The sequence below is a fragment of the Tursiops truncatus genome, chromosome 8, assembly GCF_011762595.2.
Source record: "Tursiops truncatus isolate mTurTru1 chromosome 8, mTurTru1.mat.Y, whole genome shotgun sequence".
NCBI classification, from domain to species: Eukaryota; Metazoa; Chordata; class Mammalia; order Artiodactyla; family Delphinidae; genus Tursiops; species Tursiops truncatus.
In genome coordinates, this window is record NC_047041.1 from 39,522,901 (window position 1) to 39,546,834 (window position 23,934).

The 23,934-nt window shown below is 45.6% G+C and overlaps 1 pseudogene; it reads right to left on the bottom strand.

The window, feature by feature from the left end:
* Positions 1-552: 552 nt before the first annotated feature.
* Positions 553-2,100, bottom strand: LOC101331604 (elongation factor 1-alpha, oocyte form-like; annotated as a pseudogene).
* Between the last annotated feature and the right edge of the window lie 21,834 nt (positions 2,101-23,934).

Here is a 23,934-nt window from a genome sequence, read left to right on the forward strand (position 1 = left end):
AGGAAGGAAGAATGGGGTTTCTGTAAAGTGACACTGAAGGAGAAAGCCTCCTTGGCCTCAGTCAGAGGTGCTTTCCTTCCCAGGACTCAGCAGCCACCAGTCCCTGGCTCACCCAGAGGTGGGTACTCAGAGAAGGTCTCCACACACATGGCCTCGCTGGGGACCATCTGCACTATGGCTGCGTCAGGGCCTTGGGGTTGTCCTCCAGCTTCTTGCCTGAGTGCCGGTCAATCTTTTCCCTCAGTTCAGCAAGCTTGCAGGAGACGTGGGCCATGTGGCAGTCCAGCACCGGCATGGATCTGTCCCGGGTGATTCAAGACTATACCCTGGCGGGGAAGGAGGATGGAATTAGAAGAGATCGGATGGCACCTGTGATCTGGGGCCAACCCTCAACCAACCTGGGGCTTCCGCTGAACTGGGACTAATTTCTAAGAAGCATTTCCATCACCACCAAGCACCAAGGCCCTTGGCTTCCTGGGCACCTACCTGCACCACAAAGCTGCTGGCCTCTATGGGGGGTTCGTTCTTGCTGTCTCTGACCACGTTGCCGTGTCAGATGTCCTTCATGGACACATTCTTCACGTTGAAGCCCACTTTGTCACTGGGCAGGGCCTCGGGCAGGGCCTCGTGGTGCATCTCCATAGACTTGACCTCAGTGGTGACGTTGCTGGGGGCAACGGTGACCACCATGCCAGGTTTCAGGAAGCCGGTCTCCACATGGCCCAAGGGCACAGTGTCAATGCCTGTCCAATGGGAAGAAGGGCAGTCAGAAAGATTCTAGATCCACCCAGTGAGAACTGGCTTCTGGGGGAGTCCCTTGGTCCTGGGGCTCAAGGACCAAGGCCACCTACAGGACTGGTTGTTTCTTCTGTGTCAGATAATTTGGAAACGCTGGGGGCTTTACACTTTATCACAGCTCAGAAGTCAGGATCTGAACCCTGGCAAGTCAGACACCAGACCTCATTCTCAGCTCCTTCATTCCTCAAGAAGCCCTGTCACCTCGCCTCCAATCTTGTACACGTCTTGCAGAGGCAGCCTCAGGGGCTTGTTGACAGGGCTAGTGGGCAGGAGGATGGAGTCCAGAGCTTCCAGCAGTGTCACCTGGGTGGCGTTTCCCTCCTTTCGCTCAACCTTCCAGCCCTTGAACCAGGGCATCTGCGGGAGGATGCAGAACGTAGTGGAGGTGAGCCTGGGGCATGACTCCCAGTGCGCCCACCCCAGTAACAGGACCGGGACCGGGACCAAGACCCGCGACACGCACCTGCAGACCTGGTCTGCACTCACGTTGCTGCTGGGCTCTAGCATGTTGTCGCTGTGCCAGCCCGAGATGGGCACGAAGGCCAGGGATGCAGGGTTGTAGCCAATCTTCTGATGTAGGCACTCACTTCCTCCGTGATCTCCGGGAAGGCGGGCTCGGTCGAGTCCATCTTGTTGATGGCCACGATCAGCTGCTTCATGCCCAAGGTGAAGGCCAGAAGCGTGCGCTCGCGGGTCTGCCCGTTCTTGGAGATGCCCGCCTCGAACTCGCCCACGCCGCCGGCCACGATAAGCACTGCATAGTCGGCCTGCAGGACACAGACACCACGGGGTCAAGGGCTTAGTTAGGGGAGCGGGCGCCGGCCGGGCTGGGAAGCCTGCTAGAGTTTCGGGCAGTCCCGGGTCCCTTGGGAAAGCTCGGGGACGGGATGCTCCCCAGAAGTTGATAAGTTCGTGGGTCCCTTGGTTACTATTGTGCACAGAGGTCCTGCCTCCCAGTCAAACTCTCACCTAGTCCCATAAATGAGCTTGTAGTTCCTTCCTCCCAGACGGACCCCAAGTGATCTACTCGTCTAGGTGTCAGAAAACCTGGTCCCTGCCCCAGCCTGAAAGGGGGCCCGTATCTGAGCCTCACAGAGTCTGTCCTCCTCTGGTTCTTTCAGAATTGATGATTGGCATGGATGAGGAAAACCTTCTGAGGCTTATGATACCCTCCTTCCCAGAGTCCCAGAAGTAAAGCCTGAGTTTCCTCCCTTCCTCTGCGCCTGCCCCGCCCCCATCCGAAAGGGAGGGCCCTGGGAACAAGGGCTGCTTTACCTGGGAGGTGCCCATGATCATGTTCATGGGGCATCGATGATGGTGATGTAGTACTTGCTGGTTTCAAACTTCCGCAGGGAGATGTGCATGGTAATGCCACGCTCTCTCTCTGCCTTCAGTTTGTCCAACACCCGGGCGTACTTGAAGGAGCCCTTACCCATCTGGGGAGGGGTGGGGAGTGAGTAGAGCACATCAATGGCCAGCAGACTGACCTATCCCAGGGAATTCTGTGTTGCCTTAGACCTCACAGCGCACCCTGCTGTCTGCGCTGGACCCACCGAGAAGCAGGACATCCATCCCCCCCACCCCAGCACCTAGAGGCCAACATCGCACGTGGGTGCCTTACCTGGGCTGCCTCCTTCTCAGACTTCTTGATGGTCCTCTTGTGGATCCCCCCACACTCGTAGATGAGATGCCCGGTGGTAGTGGACTTGCCAGAGTCCACGTGGCCAATGACAACGATATTGATACGGGTCTTACCTTTGCCCATGGCGGTGGGTTCCTTCCTTCAGTCACTGCTAGAGGGGAACACGGGGCAGGTGAGGCCACAGCGTTCCAGGCCTGCCTCTCTCCTCCCCTCCCCTCCACTCTGCTCCTGCCCAGCACCCCCCTCCCCACTTCACAGCCTAGCCCGGAGCCTGGGACATGGTAGCGTCAACTGAAAAGTAAAATACTTGCCAGTCTCACGCCCTGGCAAGAGTCACAATCCCAGGGCCATAGCTGGTACTTCCCAGCAGTCCTGGCCCATTCATCCTTTCTCCTGTGCAAGACTCCCCAGAACATGTTGGGCATTCCCCGTCCCTCCCATCCCTCCACCCCACCGCACTCCCCAGCCCCGGCCCACTTCTTTTACAAGAAACCCTGACACTGTGTAATTTGCAGTTTGTCCCCTGCCCCCTGCAAGTCCCTACCTCCAGAGAAAAAGGAACTAAGTCGATCCAGCAAGAGCTGCAGCAGCTGTGATCATAGTCAACAGCTGTCTTGCCTCCTGCTTTTATAAACCTAGCACTGGACCTTCCAAAGCTGACACCAGAGCTGCAACTGGTTTAGGAAATGCTACTCCCTCCCCCAAACTCAGTTTCACAGACTTCTTCTCCGACCGATTGGATATTCGGATGAAGAGATGGTGGGTGACTAATGTTCAAAGAGCCCTATTTACACTAGCCAAGACATGGAAGCAACCTAAATGTCCATCGACAGATGAATGGATAAAAAAGATGTGGTACAATACAATGGAATATTACTCAGCCGTAAAAAATAATGAAAAAGCGCCATTTGCAGCAACATGGATGGACTTTGAGAGTATCACATTAAGTGAAGTAAGTCAGACAAAGACAAATATCATATGACATCACTTATATGTGGAATCTAAAAAAATGATACAAATGAACTTATTTGCAATACAGAAACAGACTCACAGACATAGAAAGCAAGCTTATGGTTACCAGAGGGGAAGGGTGGGGGAGGGATAAATTAGGAGTTTGGGAATAACAGGTACACACTACTACCTATAAAATAGATGAACAACAAGGTTGATATGGCACAGGGAACTATATTCAATATCTTGTAATAACCTATAATGGAAAAGAATCTGAAAATAATATGTATAACTGAATCACTTTGCTGTACATCTGAAACTAACACAACATTGTAAATCAACCGTACTTCAATTTTAAAAAAGCCTGTTTAAAAAATGTGATACAAAATCCAAAATGTGTAAGAGGATTTATACATCCCCATCCCAGTCTCTCAGTTCCTCTCCCCAGAGACCACCACCACAACCATTTTCTTATATATTCACATGTATTCTAAATGTTTTAGCCTCCAAAACCCCATTTCAGAATATCCCCTTGTCCTTTAAGACTGCATTAAAAACTAACTTTACATATGCTCTTTTATACTTTTTTTTTTTTTTTTTTTGCGGTACGCGGGCCTCTCACTGTTGTGGCCTCTCCCGTTGCGGAGCACAGGCTCCGGACGCGCAGGCTCAGTGGCCATGGCTCATGGGCCCATCTGCTCCATGGCATGGGGGATCTTCCCGGACCGGGGCACGAACCCGTGTCCCCTGCATCGGTAGGCGGACTCTCAACAACTGCGCCACCAGGGAAGCCCTCTTTTATACTTTTGGGGGGAGAACTTCCAGGGCTGTCATATCCAATGTGAAAACCTGGAGCTGCAAGCCAGGGGTGGGGGGTGGGGTGAAGCAGCAGAGCGTCCCCCTCCCCTCCCCCTCATCCCCTCTCCCTCCCCTCCCCCTCCCCTCCCCCCTCCCCCCCCACCCCACTCCCCACCCCCCACCCCGCTCCGCCCCCCACCATGCTCTAGAATGGCCTTGCTCACTTGCTCTCCCTTAGGGGACATTTGCTTTCCACATCAGATCCCCGCCCTCCCTGTAGCGCAGACCACAGTGAAACAAGATAATGCTGAATTACACTAATACAGTGTGATTACCAGAAGAGAGAGAAGAGCATACACGCTCAGGAGTTAATGACAGAGAAACGGACGGAATGTTTCCTTCTGTTTAAGAGCCTGGAGAAAAGGCCTGTAAGGCCAGGAGGAAACGCTCAACTAGAAAGTAAAAGAGTACCAGGGGACAGTGGGTCACCCACATTGGTGACCACAAAACTGAAAAAGTAAGTGCTTTTTCCTCTTCTGTTGCTCCCAAACTATCTACTGATCTTATATTCTTGCCAAAAGCAACTTCATTCCTTCTGCGTTCCACGTGACGTTGTCCTGGTCCGATAGTACAGCCTTTGTTGTCGATTGTTGACTTTGCAGAGAAGCCCTCACAGGGCTGCCCAGCCCCAGTTTTTATGGTGTGGTCTGATTTCACTGATTTTATAAGGTCAACTCATTACAGGCAAGTTGGGGTGCCCCAGAACAGACAAGTAGTCTGCTAAGCCATTCACTTAAAATGACAGTAATAAAAATTTTAATAAAATATCAATATTTGCACCATGGTTTATGATCGCTTTTAATAAGCAATTCTGCGGTGATCTTCAAATGATTTTCTTTAATAGATGACCTCCCTGTTGTCAGATTTGATCTTGACTCAATGTGATTATGCTCCCCCATCACATGTGTGCTGGAGTTAAAAAGCCTCTTGGCCGAGTTCCACAACTGAACTCAAGAATCAGACTCCTGGGACTTCCTTGGTGGTGCAGTGGTTACGAATCCACCTGCCAATGCAGGGGACACGAGTTCGAGCCCTGGCCCAGGAAGATCCCACATGCCGCGAAGCAACTGAGCCTGTGTGCCACAACTACTGAGCCTGCACTCTTGAGCCCGCGAGCCACAACTACTGAAGCCCACGCGCCTAGAGGCCATGCTCCACAACAAGAGAAGCCACCGCAATGAGAAGCCCATGCTGAGAAGCCCATGCACCACAACGAAGAGTAGCCCCCACTCGCTGCAACTAGAGAAAGGCTGCGCGCAGCAATGAAGACCCAACACAGCCAAAAAAATAAATTAAATAAATAAATTAATTAAAAAAAAATCAGACTCCTTATGGATTTTTATAAGTGGTGGTCACTTCTCTGCATGAGTTGGGATGGAAGTTGTGGGTGATTTAAATTGTAGAATTAAAACCCACTTAAGTAAATGACCAATTTAGGTCCTCCAAAATCTATTTCCAGGCCAGAATTACCTAGATTCTGGACAACTGGACAACTGGACAACTACTGAGTAATTACTCAGTATACTTTCAACTTTATATTCTGCTCTTTAGACATTAACTTATTAAGCCACAAAAAGTTCTTATAAACGGGTTGTGTTAGGTAATCAAAAGGCTTTATTCACTCTTCAAGACTCAGTTTCTTCATCTGTAAGATGGGGGTGATAATAACTTATTTCTCAGAGTTATATACAAGGCACGTGTATATGTTTGTGCGTATGTATATGTACCTTATTTAAAGAAGATCTTGTATACTAAGTGCCTAGCATAGTGGTGTCTGATGTGTGAGCTATTATTATAATTGCCAAACAGCAGCCCCCTCTAAGATTTTCCCGAAGTTCCTCAGTCTGATGTGTAAAAACAGTAGGCTCGGTTTGGTGCTTCCCTATTTTGACGTATCTTTTGCACACTTTACAGGAACCTGCAGATCATGCAGGCAGCATTTACTCAGATTGCGTCTACCATTAAATGATGTTCCCCATGGAGTTCCTTTGTGGAAGTTCCTTTTTTTTTCAGTTCTTCTTTACTTATCAATACTCATTGACATGAATCTTTTACAGAAAGGGCTTAGATGGGGAATGGAATGTTCTGTTTACTAGAAGATTAACTTAAAATTAACTCTGAAGCCTCTTTTGTCCAGATCTTGTTGAAAATATTTCCAAATGAACAAATTCCTTTTTCTGCCCTCAGTTCCATGAACATACAAAGTTCATCTTTCTGTGATGATAGGAACTCTTGGGGTGCCTGGGTTGTCACTCTGAATGCTGGCTTTTATCATGCAGGCCTGAAAAGGTAGAAGCTGAAAAGCAAGTGCTGGTCACCTTTGCCCTGTGCCAAAGTTGGTACCAAGAGTAACTTTTCACTGGGTTTACGAGAACTGTGTCTTATACGGTTTTATATTGTAGACACTCGATAAATGTTTGTTACATAAATGATAATTGCATCTTTGTTCCCTCAAATCCTCAGTCCCTCCCGCCACCTCTCTTTTCCATCTTTCCACAAAATATTTAAGGTAGCTTATGAGGACTCCTAAAACATAAAGAATGGAGGAAGCATCACTTAGGGATAAATCAGTCTCAGCCACTTCTTCCCTTTCCTCTTGCTGCGGCCTAGTTTGTGCTGTGGTGGACCCGGTTCTGCTGCCACTGCCGACTGGACCAGGAATTGGGGAGTGGGGTGGGCAAAGTATTGCCTGGACAGAGCTAATCAGACTCTCTCCTGGGAGAGAGACTATTCTCAGCGTCAGTGTGATGGTATTTTCTTCCAGACACCCTCCCTTCTTGGTTTAGTTAGTTTGAGTAGATTCTGTTTCATCTATTTAATGGATGAATGAATGCATTTATTTGTATATAAAACAAATTTTTTAGTGGTTTCTGTTCTTAACAACAACAAATCCCTGACTAAAGCTGACCCACAGCTTGGCTGCAAGCTTTCTACAGGATGTTCAAAGTCAGGAAACGTAGAGCAAGCTTATTTTTAGACAATAGATCAGTTACTTTTTCAAATCATATGCTTCCCCTCCGGACATCTTTGCAAGTAAAGTACCTCTAAATTTTAAGCAGTGGGTCTAATGGTTAATCTGAAAAACGTACAATAAATATAAAACAGAGTGGCAAAAATAAAAGTTTCAAAACACAGGGAAGATATTGTATTTGTTCTTTTTTCGGATTAACAATCTGAAATTCCGTGGTGCATTTATTTTGGACACATCCATATTAGTCAGCATATTAGTCAATTAGTTAAAAGTAACTCACACGCTGTTTAAAAATAAGTTATCCTACATTCCCAGACTTTTCAGACATCCTGTGGTACCCAATGCGAACACAAAAACTTCACCACTATATAGGTGAGAGTGTCACGATATAAAACAGAATGTAACCGCGTGAGTAGTGATAATCTACTCTAAGGCAGATTTATCCTAGATTTTATCCTAAATATAAAATCTGGATTTATCCTAAATATCCTCATAAAAATCTCACCGTTTAACAGAGTGAACAACACCCTCAGCTGCATCTTTACAACAGCGGAACGCAAATTTTATGGTTATCGTTTCTTGTAATATCTTCCAATACTGGCAGATGGTGTTACCTCCAAGTGCAATTCAGGAAAAACGCACTTTGAGGGCAGAGGAGACAGTGGGCACCAATCACCCTTTTTGGCCTTGCTTCAGCCCAGCTTGCCATCTTTTGTTCAATTCGTTTCAAGACATATGTATTGAATACCTATTATGTATACTGTGTAAATTGGAAAAACCTACAATTTTCCCTTCTCCTGTGAGTCTTCGTTACTTTCACACAGCTGACACTTCTGGTCACCAAATGTATGGGGTTTCCACCTCAACAAGTAATTCTCTGTAGGACACCAGCAGGGTGTTCTATACAATTTAACTCAATATTTAACCCTATCCCTCTGGAGATGGTGTCAGATCCCACAGGCTGAGGGCTCAGTCCCACAAGAATGTTCCCATCCTCCTTCAGATGCCGAACACAAATAGCAGGTCCCCACGTTATCCACAACTTCTGTCTTGGCTACTAATTGGAGGTTCCCACGCCCCCCTCCTCAGGTTCAATTACTTTGCTAGAGCATCTCAGAACTAAGGGAAACACATTTACCAGTTTATTAAAGGATATGATAAAGGATACAGTTGAACAGCTAGATGAAGAGGTACAAAGGGTAAGGTCTGGGAGGGTCCTGAGCACAGGAGTTTCTGTCCCCATGAAGCTGGGGTGTGTCAGCCTCCTGGTATGGATGTGTTCACCAGCCTGGAAGCTCTCTGCATCCTATGCAATTGGGATTTCAATGAAACTTCCCCACGTAGATACGACCTATTATTGACTCCATTTCCAGCCCCTCTGCCCTCCTTGGAGAAAGAGGAAGGGGCTAAAAATTCCAAGCTTCTAATTATGACTTGACCTTTCTAGTGCCCAGTGCCCAGCCAGGAGTCACCTCATTAGAACAAAACATAGTCCAAGTGCTCTGCTCTTATCACTTAGGAATTTACATGGGATTTAGGAGCCCTATGTCAGGACAGGGTCAAACACCAAATGTTAGAACAAAAGATGCTCCTAGGGTTCTTATCATTTAGGAAATTACAAGGTTTCAGGAGTCCTGGGTCAGGAGCCAGGGAAGAGACACCAATATATATTTTTATTATCTCAGGCTGTGCTAATTGCTAGGGATGCGTATGTTAATGAGGTAGAGTCACTGCCCACATGGAGTTTACCATCTGGCAGCGATTAGAGACTGATTGCAACTGTGACAAATAAAACGCACCTCTTAGGTGCCAGGCCTTCTCCTGGACACTTTGCATCCATTATCTCTATTAAGTAGATCTTGTTATGCCCAGTTTAGGGTACTGCTGCTTAGGGAATTTGGGACATTCAGATTTGGGATTTGAATTCAAGTTTGCATGATTTGATAGTCTAGAATCTTATGCTATCCAACATGGCAGCCACTAGTCAGTCATGTGTGGGTATTTAAATTTAAAGCAATATATATTAGATGAAATTTAAACAGTTCCTCAGTCACACTGGCCACATCTCAAGTGCTCAATAACCACATGTGGTTAGTGGCCACTGTATGGGACGGTGCAGATATAGGACATCTCCACTAGAACTCACAGAAAGTTCCCTTGGGCAGCACTGGTCTAGACTCTTAAAAGTCTAGATGCAAGCTCAACTTCAAGATCCTATGCCCAGAACAGATTTCCAAACCCCAGGAGTCACTACAATCAGCATTACTTCTTTTCCCTGAGCCATCAGTAGAGAAGCTTCTGAATAGGGACTTACCCTGGCACACTTTTCCAATGTTGCTGTCCTGGACATGACCTTGATTTGGAGGTGGATCAGAGGTTCTGTTTGTAATGGGAAGTGTGCAGAATTTAATGAGATAATAAATCATACCCTTCAATGTGAAGCCTGGAACATAGTAGGCACTAATATGATATTAAAGAGTGTGGAATGTGGAGTCACAATACTGGATTTGAGGCCCAGTTGATCACTTTCCAACCGTGTGGCCTGTACAAATCAATCAGTTTCTCTGAACCCTAATTTCCTTAATTATAACATGGAGATAATATCTGACCTTGGAGACTGTGAAGACCATGAGCTATCAGATATGAAAACACTCTGGTAAGTAAAGACTTTGTAAAGTAAGGTATTATTTTTGCCCTCCTTTGTGCCCTGAAAAAAATGATTAAAATAATAAATTCCTAATCACAGCTTGTTTACCTGTGCTTTGCCTCTTTTTCCTGAAAATGGAGGACAGAAAAGATATGGTTTATTGAGGGCCAGAATTACATGAGACTACTCAGGCTTCACTGCAGTAGAAAGAAGAAAGAAAGAATAGGGCAACAGCATGAGTCAGCATAAATCTTCACTAATTCCCTGATGGTCAGGGTTGCAGGCATTGCCCACGTGTCTGTGGAGCAGATGCTCTCCTGTGTCTTGCATTAGTGAGTCCAGGTAAGCCTCAGACAAGGGCTCCAAGTGGACCCTATTGACCACCTGTGACTGCCCAAGCGTTCATGCACAAGTCCTGGGGAGCAACGTGCCTCCGGGGCCTCTGTCCTCTCCCAAACAGAGCTGCGTCCTGAGAATGTCCAGGTGGCAGACTGCCAGACATGCAGGAGAAACAATCTACCTTAAATCCAGCTCTTTCCATCTTTCCATTCAGGGACTGAGGGTTCCGAGGAAGTTTTAGCCCCCGTTTGAAAAGGCTTGTTAGGGCAATTCCTTTTTCTCCCATATCTGCCACCCATACTTATAATCCCAAAGTCAAGATCCTCCCTGAAGGTCCCTGAGTCACCGAGATCATCATTTCCATGCTGCCCATGCTTCATCACCACTTCCCAGCTCTCACTTGGTTCTCTGCCTGCCCGCCAGGGCACAGGGCTCCCAGTAGGAAGTTGCCCCTTTGTGGGGCATCAGTGGAGGGGTACAAGTGGGTAGTGCACACACCCCCTTTACTGTCCAAACCCTTTGCTTCCCACAACATCATCACCCAAGAGTCAATGAATGGGTGTGTCAGACTTTACCAAACAGCTAGCTTAACTAGAGGGAATGATAATAAATGGGGGTGAGGGGAAAGGGTCTTAAAGAAAAACCAAATGGCTGTCCTCAAAGTCAATGGTAAAGCATGTGCAGAATTCACCCTTCAGAGGGGAACCCTGGGCTGGGGGGACACACCCCAATTCCCAGCCAGGATCTCCATCCTCAGGTAGAGCATTCTTCTTCAAAGCTCAGAGCGTACAGAACCATCACCCTTTAATGGAAATCCTGCTGCCCACCCTTAGGAGTATTAAATAACAAAAATTCAACTGAGTAAATTTGAAGATTGAATTGGTTTTATTCAACGATTGATGAGTCAGGCAACATTCCATCTAGCAATAAAAAAGAAGCTCCAATGAGTTGTAGAAAAGGAAGGTGGAGAGGGGCAGAAAAGGGAAACTGTTAGCCAAAAATGCATTGTTTTAGGCAGGCTCGACCTCCTAAGGGGAACGGAAGGGACCTATTGGGTGCTAACCAGGTAATTCCAGGTGGAATGGTTAAAGGTTACAATCTGGGGGGAGGTTGTAGCTGTAGTTAGGTTGGGTATGTTTTGGTTTGCTGACTTGGGACCTTAACACAAGTGACTTCATTTTGGGCCTGTTGTTTCTTTCTTTCTTTCTTTTTTTTTTTTTGCGGTATGCAGGCCTCTCACTGTTGTGGCCTCTCCCGTTGTGGAGCACAGGCTCCGGACGTGCAGGCTCAGCGGCCATGGCTCACAGGCCCAGCCGCTCCGCGGCATGTGGGATCTTCCCGGACCGGGGCACAAACCCGTGTCTCCTGCATTGGCAGGCGGACTCTCAACCACTGCGCCACCAGGGAAGCCCCTGTTGTTTCTTTTTAACAGGAGTTTTTCTGGCCCTAAGCGCTGGGAACACAGAAATCGCATCAGTACATTTCACAAAGTCTCTGAGTTGTACCAACAAGTCTCAAATGTAACAGAATAGTTTAGGATCGGCTTAACTTGTCCTCTTCAAAGTCTCTTAGTTGAGGAGAGGTGCACATGGGCCTCTTCAGCTTTCTGGGTGATCCTAGATATAACTGTTAGGGCACTTGGACACACTGGCACACTAACAACACACACACACACACACACACGCACAATACAATCTAAATCCATATTGAGGAAACGAAACGTATTTCTAATCCGCAACAGGATCCACTGAAGTACTCTGGCCCATCGGTGAAATAAAATTATTTTGAAGGCAGGACTAGAAAATTTTTAAACATAAAATTCTCTCTCTGCTCGTTTGGGGTACTCCTCCTCTTTGATGTGCACTGTGCGTCTGATTTATACCTAACCAGACCTCCTTAGAAAACACAGGAATGCCTGCTTGACTGAAAAGAGCAATTTTCTCCTGGTGCAAGAAAGGTAACTCCTTAGGAGATAACACTCCTTTCTCAAACCTGTAAGGGGTCACGATGGCCCACTACCCACCTTGTACATGCAGATCTGGACTATATAAACTGTCAGTATGTTACTTTGATGTATAATCCTTTGTCTCGAAAATGTATATGACTGTTTTGACCTCTAATGGGTGAAACGGTCCTCAGAACTTTCTGAAAGACTGTCTCCCAGGTTATAATCCTCAGGTTGGCTCAATTAAGTTCTCTGTTTCTTTCTTAGATTGACTGTTAATTGATTTTTCGTTGGCACCGTAATAGAAGTAGAACATTACATTATTATGCAGAGTTTTGTCCATCTCTGTACGTTCCTTTTGCCATGCCTTCTTGGTGTAGGGAAAACTGTCCCATTTGGGGATGTGTTAGTTGGCTAGGGTGGCTATAACAAAGTACCACAGGCAGGGTGACTTAAACAACGGAAATTTATTTTCTCACAATCTGGACTCCGGAAGTCTGAAATCAAGGTGTCAGCAGGATTGGTTTCCTCTGAGGTATGTTTCCTTGGCTTGTAGATTGCTGTCTTCTTCTGGGTATTCACATTGTCTTCTCTCTCTGTGTACATGTAAGCAGCTCTTTGCAACCCCATGCTCTACTCATCTCCAGCCCTAGCACACCTTTCAAATCTTTTAATCACACAATACTTTGCCTAACTTGTCGGTTCTTTCTGTAGATCAAAGAAGTAGAAATGAAGAATAAGTAATCAACAGATAACCAGATCTCTTCCCTAGCTTCCCCTTCAGTAATCTGGTGAACAAACTGTATGACCAAACTGTGAACAAGATAACATCTAGAGGAAGATCACGAGGAATCGACCAGCCTGCACACCGTGGGGGATGTCACCGACTCTGACTCCCTATCCCAATGATTAACTGAGATCACTTCGCTGTTTCCCTTCAAAAGCTTTCATGACCAAGTAGAATCTTCGGAGGTGGTTTTTGGGGGATGCTGAGTCCACCGTCTCCCCAGATAGCTGGCATTCTGATTAAAGGCACCTTCCCTTTCTACCATTTGTGAGTATTGATTCTGTAAGCGGTGAGCATCGCGGCCTGATTCGATAACATACCCATATCCTAATCTCTTCTTACAAGGACACCAGCCAGCCCTATTGGATCGTGGCCCACTCAAATGACCACGTTGTTACTGAATTTGCTCTTTAAAGACCCCCATCTCCAAATACCGTTGCATTCTGAGGTTACTGGGGGTTAGGTTTTCAACATATGAATTCTGGGCAGGGAGTGGGTGGTAGAGGTAGAGCCACAATCCTGCTCATAACAGGGGATGAGATTCAATTCTCCGGCTGAGTGTTTTTCAGCATGTTCTGAAATCTTTGTATTCTGAAGGAAGGCAGCAGGAGGTGCTGTCATCCCCCAGTCCTAGAGACCCCCAGGGGCACAGGTGGGTTGGAAAGGAGGTGGGATTTCTCCGGTGTCTACACAAACAGCGAATTCATTCTACACAGCGCTGCAGGTCTACCCCTTGTTGTTACAGCAGCATACCACTGCATGCCTATTCTCAGAGAATGCCGGAAGATTCACCATGACCTCTAACATCAATTTAAACTCGGATAATGAGTTTTCCTCTCCTTTTTTTTTTCTGAAACAATGCTCTGCATACTATGACTCCTTAATAAAAAGTCTTGAACAGAAGCTATTGTGATAAGGCTTCGGAATCAAAAGGACCTGCCCCATGCAGAAGCTCCACCCCTCACTGTGTTCTCAGGCGCCATTCACTCAGCTCATTCCAGAACCAATTACTAAGCACAGACCATACCCCAGGCATGGTGCTAAGTCTGAGAGCCACAGAGATAAATAAGATCAAATTCCTCCCTCCAGGAGTCTAGTAGAGGCTGAGGGAAAGTAAACAAATGATTAGCACACAGCATATAATAAGGGTCATAAGAGCAGGCTGCAGTGGGAGTTCAGAGCCCTGGGGAGGGGGGTCAGGAGGGGAGGCCAGGGAAAGGTTCTCAGAGGCAATGACTGAGTGATCCCAAAGGAGAAAGAGAAGGTAACCAGATGGTGAGGGAGGGGAGCGTTCCAGTTGGAGGTGTGGTAACCATTCATAACATGGGGAGAGGACCACCTAACTCAGAGAGCTCTTGTCAGAATGGATGGTGAAGAGTCGTATGTATAAGGTGTCCAGCCCAGTCCGTGATAGGTGCTGACCAAAGGTAGTTCAGGGGGCCCATTCTGCCCTTTGAACTCTTGTATTCTCTCCCCTCGTTTCTTCTTTGTGGCAAGGCCGATCTGGGACTTAGCAAGATCTCCCCAAGATCCGTGTGAATTTAGGGTCTGGCGAAAATCATCCTTTCTCTGCTATGTCAAAATCACCCATAGTTTATGCATCTTAATTCCAGAAGTTGCAAGGGGATTCAGCCACCTTCTCGATGGAAAATAAGGGAGTCCAGGAATGCACAAAAAGAAGCACAGTGGAATGGTTTGAGAGTGCCGGTGCATGCCCCGAATTCTCCTCTGCGCGATCATTTCTATCACGGTAAATAGACTCTGTAATTAAAAATCACTAATGTTTCATGACAGCCTGCAACTGGATTTGGGGTACAAAGGCAAAGGTTGGGGGTGCGCTGATATGGGATGGGGACACCAAACACACAGATACTGTGCTGGGAAATGGTGTCATTCACTACAGGGCCATTCACTAACAAAAATTCTTCTCATTTATATACAGAAATAATGAGGCAAAGGAGCAGCTTTTAAAAAATAAAAAAGACAGAGAAGATAAGCAAAAAAATGAGGGATCATTTAGAAAGCCACAGTAACTTACCTGCCTGCTTTCCTTTTCTGGGAAGATTTTTATCTCTGCCTGCATTGTTGTAAATTACTTAGTAAAGCTGAAGTCAAAATTGGTTTTCAGTTTCTTCCACCTCTGTTTGACCCCTGTGTAAACAAGAAACCACATGGGTTTCTTCATATTGTTAGCTGTGTAACAGCCCCCAAGAAACCAGGATTTCTGTTTCCAATTGACCGTGACCATGGGGCTAACAGATCAGCGATGGCAGGGAATCAAAAGTAGGTTCCTGGTGCTGCCACGGAGGGGAGGGATTCTCCAGGCTTCCTGAGAGCAGGGCACCTGCTGGGTTAAGCAGAGCCTGTCCTTGGTACCCTTGCAAAGTGGCCAGAAGGAAGGGAACCTTGGAAGAAATCTAGTTCCATTCTCACCCTTGTAGGAAAGGGATGTTTTCCTCCAGCCTCTGAGAAGGTCTACATCTTGCGAAAATAAATTAGGCAGAAAATTACTTTTTGACAAACTTGACTGAGGCTGTGAAAGTCGTTCTAAGTTTGAAGAGTGATTGGAACTGAAGGGTTTTTTTTTTTTTTTAATGATTCTTTCTCTCTCCTTTCTTTTTTAAAAAACAGATTGCCCCAGGGGAAAGAATAGGAATTCAGGTAGATGGTGAGTCCTTTTCTAGTGTGTCTGATTCTGATGGGGAGTTCTTATCTTCATTTGCATGTCAATACTCAGGGCCCTCTTAGATTTTCTAGGTATACTGGATCAGTCTGTCAAATTTTCTATTATTTCTCATTGCACGTGTATCATGTTTATGGATTAAGCAGGCTTTCCTACTAGTCTTGGGGGAATACGACCATCATATTTAAGCTGTTGTGTCTAAATGATTTGTTATCTATTGCTGGGTAACAAAGCACCCTAAAGCTTAGCATCTTAACACAACCAAGATTTATTGTTTTCCTCAATTCTGTGGGCTGACTGGGCAGTTCTTCAGTCCCACATGGGTCACGGAGACGACTGCGTTCAGCTGGCGGATGGGCTGGGCTGGAAGGTCCATGAAGGACTCTCTCTCATGTCTGGGGTCTGGGCGCTGACAGTCAGCTGAGATAGCTCTGCTTTCCTCCACGTGGTCTGTCTCTGCACACGGTCTCATCCTCCAGCAGGATAGCTTGGACTTCCTTACAACATGCTGCTGGCTTCCAAGAGCATGAAATCAGAGTGCCAGACCCCTTGAGCGCTTAAGAGAAAGGCCCAGAACTGGGTACAGTGTCATTTCCACCATATTCTGTTGGTCAAAGCAAGTGACAAAGCCAGCTCCGAATCAAGGGAAAGGAAAACTGATTCTACCTCTTGGTGGGAGAAGCAGCAAGGACCATTAGGGGAAGAGTTATTTGTAGCCGTCTTTGGAGACATCTACCGCAATGGTAAAATGCGTCCTAAACTGATGCTTAAAAACGTATTCTGGGGCTTCCCTGGTGGCGCAGTGGTTGAGAGTCCGCCTGCCGATGCAAGGGACACAGGTTCGTGCCCCGGTCCGGGAAGATCCCACGTGCCGCGGAGCCGCTAGGCCCGTGAGCTATGGCCGCTGAACCTGCGCGTCCGGAGCCTGTGCTCCGCAACGGGAGAGGCCACAACGGTGAGAGGCCTGCGTACCGCAAAAAAAAACAAAAAAAACCCCATATTCTGGGAAATTGGGGATTGTCAGTATTGCTGAGGGGGTGCTGGATAGACTGATGGTAATTAATAATGATAAAACTTATAGCTGCTATTCATTAAGCACCTCCTTAATGTATGCTAGGCAGGGTCTTAGGTGCATTATCTCTGTCTTCTAGAAAACAACTCTGAAAGGGTGGTATTATTATATCCATGTTACATATTAGGAAACTGGGGCTGGAGATTCTATGACACAGGGGTCCCCTGTAGCAAGCTGTGAAAGATGCTGCATGGGGCCTGCTGCCTCTTTGCCATCCTCCCTCCCCCTGTCTCTCCAGAATGCCCCACCTTGGCTCTTCACCAGCCTGGGCCATACCAGTCAGACACCCTGCCTCCTTCCCCTGTCTGAAGGTCTGTTATGAATAGACTCTATCCAAACTTGCTTTCTGCTCAGTGACAAAAAGTGCTAAAGGGTTTTTAGTTAAACGTATTCCATTAAATATGTTATTCTTTTAAGTTGTCAGCCTTGACTCACCCAGTTTTTCTTTTTTTTTTTCTTTTTTCTTAAAAAGGTACTTAGCCCAGAAAAGTCAAGAGAATTTTGAAGAATTTAGAAAGGCACTTGCTCTACAGCTATTAAGACTTATTATGAAGCTATATTCACTTAACAATGTGGTATTAGTGCCAAAGTAGACAGCTGGGACAGAATACAGAGCTGAAGCTCCACCCCAACCCACATAGAGAATCCCATGGAGAAGAACGGTTCCACCAACAAGGGTGGAGTATGAGTCAATGGAGAAGAAGTGGACCTTTCAAAGAAGGGTTCTGGGTAACCAGCCATTCATACGGAAAAGTACAAAATTAGATCCCTACTTCACAACACACACAAAAATAAATTTCAGGTGGATTAAAGGCCTACGTGTAAACAGGTGAAGAAAATATGCAACTATTTCTGGAAACTTAAGTGTAGAAAAGGATTTCTTGAATAAGACACTAAAGTTCAAACCATATTGAGGAAAATGGTTAACTCAAATGACATTAAACTGTAGAATGTCTGTGAAATTGAAGATGCCTATACCCCATAACCCAACTATTGGGTTTACAGGTAGATCTAGAGAAACTCTCCTATGTAGGTGTGAGGAGGAATACAAGGTTGTTTACTGAAGCACCACGACGTAAAAAATTAGAAAGAACCTAATTGCTCCTCAGCAGGGGAGTAGAAAAATAAATTGTGGTTTATTCATATAATTTAATAATATTAGCAGTTAAAATGAATAAACTAGATTTATATGTAGCAACATGGATACATCTCAAAATCATGGTGAGTGAAAAAAACAAGTGTGAAAAATTTGTATGGAATGACGCCTTTTATGAAAAATCTTAAATGTAGGAGATGATATTGAACATTTGAAAATATAGCTACTTGCATATGTAGAAAAACATAAAACACACACAGGAAGATACACACCAAGTTGAAAACAATGGGAAGGAGGAAGGAAACTAAGATGGTACATAGGGGGCTTCATATGTACCTTTATGGTTGGTTTCTTAAAAATAATATGGACTAAATATGGTGAAATATTAATATGGGTTAAATCTAGGTAGGGGTAATGTGAGCTTTTATTCAATTACTATCTTTCTTCTTATGTTTTAAAAAGTTAATGTTTTTAGAGCCCTTAAAGAATGATAGCAAAGTTGTGAGGTCCAGGTCGGCATGAGAGAGACAATTGGGAGGATTAGATTGCCTGGGAGGCTGGTGAAGTACCTATTGGCTGGTCAGCTTTCCATCCCAGGACCATATCCTTCAGACTCAGCCCTGGTCCAGCCAAAGTTCCAGGCTCCTTCCACTGCTGCTTTCTTCTGACCCAGTCTCCAAGCTGCCTTTGGGGATACCCGCCCCCAATGCAAGTGGAAAACAAGTTAAGTCTTTGCTTGTCTCTACTCACCAATTCCAGTTACCCAAGTTCATTCCTATTCTCCGTTTCATCGTTAGGCATTTGAATACCAGAGATAAATAATGATGATGCTGTTGAAGAAGGAGAGGAAGTCCAGAAGGCCTTACTTCTTGAAAAATCTTTATGTTTTTCAAGGCTGTGTCATCTCTACTGTTTCAGTGGCTTTTCACATCAAGCCTATAGACAGAGCAGGTGTTTTTATTCCCATATTACTGTTAAAGAAACTGAGTCATTGAAGAGCTTGAAAACGTGGCTAGGCCATCAAAATGATTAGTGAGATGGTTGGCACTAGAAAGTGTTCTGAAGGCCCAGCTTAAGGCTCTTTCCAATATAATGAGCTGAGTGTGGTATGTGGTATTGTAATACCATGGGTCCCCAAGGGAGCAATCGGAGGGGTCCATCACTGTAGTGGGTTGAATTGCATCCCCCTGAAAGATATGTCCAGGTCCTAAGCCCCAGTACTTGTGACTGTGACCTTATTTGGAAATAGGGTCTCTGCGTATGGAATCAAGTTAAGATGAGGTCATACGAGATTAGGGTGGGCCCTAAATCCAATGGCTGGTGTCCATACAAGAAGGAGAGAAGAGACACAGCCACACACACAGGAAAGAAGGGCATGTAAAGACAGAAGCAGAGACTGGAGTGATACAGCTATAGCCAGGGAACACCGAGGATTGCCAGGAGCAGCCGAAAGCTAGGGGAGAGGCCTGGGGGACGGGAGAGGGCCTCTTCAGAACCTTCTAGAAGAACCAGTGGAGAATCCACTGCCCCCACGGACATCCTGATTTTGGACTTCTGGCCTCTTGAACTGTGAGAAAATAAATTTATGTTGGTTTAAGCCACTCAGTTTGTGATAATTTGCTATGGCTGCCCTAGGAAACAAATACAACCTACAGGCTTGGGGTGATTCCAGTGGAGGTGACGTCTCAGCTGAGAACTGAAGGGCTAGAATAAGGATGGTGCTGGGAAGGCGTTCAGCTGCAAATAACAAAAATCCCATCCAAGGTGGCTGAAACAAATAAGGTTCCTTTGTTTTCACATAACAAGAGGTTCAGAGATAAGCAGTCAGGGCTTCTGTAATTGCCCATGCCATAGGGGACCCAGGCCCTTCCATATTTTTACTCTACCACCTCTAACTTGTTGGCATCTTTTGTCCTCATGCTTGTTGCTTCATGGTTGAAGCTGGCCCCTGAGCCACTCGGCCACACATCTGCGTTCTAGGCAGAAAGAGGATGGAGGAAAAAGGAAGAGCCTTTTTCAAAAATCACCAGCAGAATTCTACTTAGATTTCTATGGCCAGAACTGGCTTACATTTCATATGACCATCCCAGCTGCAAGGAAGGGACATAGATCTTTGTATTTTTAGCTTTCCAGCCTCTAAAATAGAATGTAATAGAAGGGCACATGTGAGAAGAAGTTGATAATTGGTGTTGAGTAAGCAATTCTACAATACCTCTAAAATACCATTGTTTTAGATCAAATTTTAGGACTGGCAGCATGCATTGAGAAAATCAAAATAATAGTAGTTTAAACACATAAGAGTCTGGATGTAGGCAATCAAGGGCTGGTACAGAGGCTCCACAATCATCGAGAGGAAAGATTTCTTCTATCTTTCTTTTCCTTTATCCTTAGTGTTAGCTTCCATCTTCATTGTGGACTCATAGACCAAATGGCTGCTGAAGTTCCAGTCATCACAGTTTCATTCCAGAAAGCAGGAAGGATGAAGGGGGATGGCAAAATAGCATACTCTAGACACTTGTCCTTCTTTGGGAGAGTCTTCCAACCAATATCTCCCATTCTACCTCACTGATCAGTATAAGAGAGAAGAGAGGGTGAAAGAAATTGCTTTTATTGAATAAAAACAGGGCTGTCTCAGTAAGGAAGAAGAAGATATGTATTTGGGTATGCAATAAGCAGCTTCTGCTTCATAGGGCAAGTTAGTTTCAACTCAAGTGGCGATTTTAACTTATTTGTAGTGATTTCCCAGAGCACTGTGTTAAGAAATATTCTGAGGCAAGGATCTGGGCTCAGCGTGTAGAGTGCAATGGCTGATTATGGATCTTGATCATGGTCATGAGAGTGGGGGGTAATGATCTGTATATATGTGTCTTGAATTTGCTATTCCTGGATATGATAGCCAGTGAACACTGGGGTTTAAGAAAAAAAAAAAAAAAAAGAATCTGCCTTATATCCTTCCCTTCCCTTCCCTGGGTAGCTCCTGTGCTGGCACAATGCCTGATGCCTTACCGGCCCCTGCACAACAACCGGTTGTTGAATGGATTCCTCTTCCCTTGGAAAGGGTGGGAGAAGCTCATCTGCTGGTGACAAGGGTGACTGTGGGAAGATGTATTAGTTTGCTGGGGCTGCCATAACAAAGTACCGCAGACTGGATGGCTTAATAGAAGCAATTTATTTTCTTATGGTTCTGGAGGCTAGGAGTCTGAGATCAGGGTGTCCGCAGGGTTGATTCCTACCGAAAGCTGTGAGGGAAGGATCTGTTTCAGGCCTCTGTCCTTGACTTGTAGATGGCCATCTTCTCCCTGTGTCTTCACATGGTCATCCCTCTGTGCCAGGGCCCATATCTTCCTCTTCTTATAAGGACACTAGTCATATTGGATCAGGCCCATCCTAGGGACCTCATTTTAAGTTAATTACTTATTTAAAGGCTCTGTCTCCAGGTACAGGCACATCCTGAGGTACTGGGTGTTAGGACTTCAACATATGAATTCTGGCGAGGGGTCGGGGTAGGGTTTGTCCCATTACAGCCCATGACAGAAGATGTTCTTTCCCCCCCGACTGTGTCAACCTGCCAAGCAGCCCAGGGATTTAATAACATTGACATCCAATTACCAATCCGTTATGCTTCAGTTTAAATCAAAGTAATACATGCGTGTGCTTTAAGAAAAAATCCAATTGTTCTGAAGAGCTTATGCTGGAGGATGGCAGTCGCCTGTCCAGCCCCTCCCTCACCCAGCCCATCACGTATGGACCGCTTGCTTTAGTTCACATGCTGACTCCTGCCCTTTTCTAAAAAATAGATCTTTTTTTTTTTTTTTTGCGGTACGTGGGCCTCTCACTGTTGTGGCCTCTCCCGTTGCGGAGCACAGGCTCCGGACGTGCAGACTCAGCGGCCATGTCTCACAGGCCCAGCCGCTCCGCGGCATGTGGGATCTTCCTGGACTCCCTGCATCAGCAGGCGGACTCTCAACCACTGTGCCACCAGGGAAGCCCTGTTAATTTATTTATTTAAAAATAAACAGACATGGCCCTACCAATCATGGGGACTATTAGGTGGGGTCATTTATAATACACCCTATGCCATTCCCCTGTCCTCAGAGACTGGTCCATGTAGAGTCATGTAGCTCAAACTAAGCCAACCAGAGCTCTTCCCTGGAATTTTTCAAACACATCTGAGAGAGAGTCCTCCTTCCCTTAGATCATTAAACCTGAAGGCTGTAAGCCCAGACCAGCCTGTGCCATGTCCCTTGCCATGTGGAGAAAATCCACTTGCAATAAAATAAATGAAGCCAAAGTACAAAAATGAGCAGAGCAGATTAGAGAGACAGAGTTCTCCATAGCATTTGAGTCCCTGCTTCTGGGGCTCCCTAACACCAGCTGCATCCATGACTGTGGATTCCGACACATCTCCCAGTTTGGGGTGGTAGAATCGGGCATCTGTCATTGGCAAAGAATCCAGATAATTCCCCGGTAGATGGAACATAAACACATTCAGCAAACTTTCTATCTAATCCATAGGATCACTAATCACAGGCCCAAAACTTTCATTTCTAGGTTTGTTTCTTGGGGGCGCTTTTCAATTTATGGGTCCCCGATTTTTAGCAAGGCTATTTAGAGCACTAGCTAGCCTATAGCTATGGGCTGGTGGTTCCCAGAGGAAAATATCATACCTTTCACTGAGAAGATGTTTCAGGATACAGAAAAGGGGATAATATTAATATTAATTCATACAGGAACTATGATTATGTAAGCACCATTTACATATTTCTCTTTAAAGTAACTTTTATATTGAACCTTTTTTCTATATACAGATGTGGAGTTCCTCTGATGGGCTCCTAACAGTGTCTAACTCATAAATTCCCTTCGTGAAAAGACAAATACCATATGCTAACACATATATATGGAATTTAAGAAAAAAAAATGTCATGAAGAACCTAGGGGTAAGACAGGAATAAAGACACAGACCTACTGGAGAACGGACTTGAGGATATGGGGAGGGGAAGGGTAAGCTGTGACAAAGCGAGAGTGAGGCATGGACATATATACACTAACAAACGTAAGGTAGATAGCTAGTGGGAAGCAGCCGCATGGCACAGGGATATCAGCTGGGTGCTTTGTGACCGCCTGGAGGGGTGGGATAGGGAGGGTGGGAGGGAGGGAGACGCAAGAGGGAAGAGATATGGGAACATATGTATATGTATAACTGATTCACTTTGTTATAAAGCAGAAACTAACACACCATTGTAAAGCAATTATACCCCAATAAAGATGTTAAAAAAACAAATAAATAAATAAATTCCCTTCTTGCTTTCAACTATATGATATGTAAAACACTTACAAGGCATTTACATTTGAGTGCTGGTTAGTATATAGATATGATGGCCAGATTATATTTTCAATGAAGCATCCCATCTAAATGAACGCTTATATCTCTGCTCCCAACAATATTTATAAGAAAACTTCATATTGTGACAAAACATATACATTCCATTCTGGTGAGGTGACATTGCTAATAGCAGAGAATAGTGGCCTGACAAGTCTATTTTTTCACTGGAGATACATAGAAACACTTGCCATTGAGGTTTTGTTTGCCCTTTAATGAATTGCATAATCTAATAATAACTAAGTATACCTTCCTTCTGTCATAAAGCTCTTAAAGCACTTCACAATCAATTAGCAGCTCAGGGACATCATTATTATCAGACATTTTGCAATACGATTGTATTCAGAGTTAGTACAGAGTAAACTTGACTTGGTAACCAGTAAAAGTGGGGTGAGGTAGTAAGCCAAACCAGCGGGCTTTGAAGTTTCTGAGGAAAGCTTTCTTTTTCTTTTTTTTAAAAATTAATTAATTAATTAATTTTTGGTTGCATTAGGTCTTCGTTGTTGCGTGTGGTCTTTCTCTAGTTGCGGCAAGCCGGGGGCTACTCTTCATTGCAGTGCGTAGGCTTCTCATTGCCATCGCTTCTCTTGTTGCGGCGCATGGGCTTTAGGTGCACGGGCTTCAGGAGTTGTGGCACGCGGGCTCAGTAGTTGTGGCTCTCGGGCTCTAGAGCGCAGGCTCAGTAGTTGTGGCACACGGGCTTAGTTGCTCCGGGGCATGTGGGATCTTCCTGGACAGGGTTCAAACCCGTGTCCCCTGCATTGG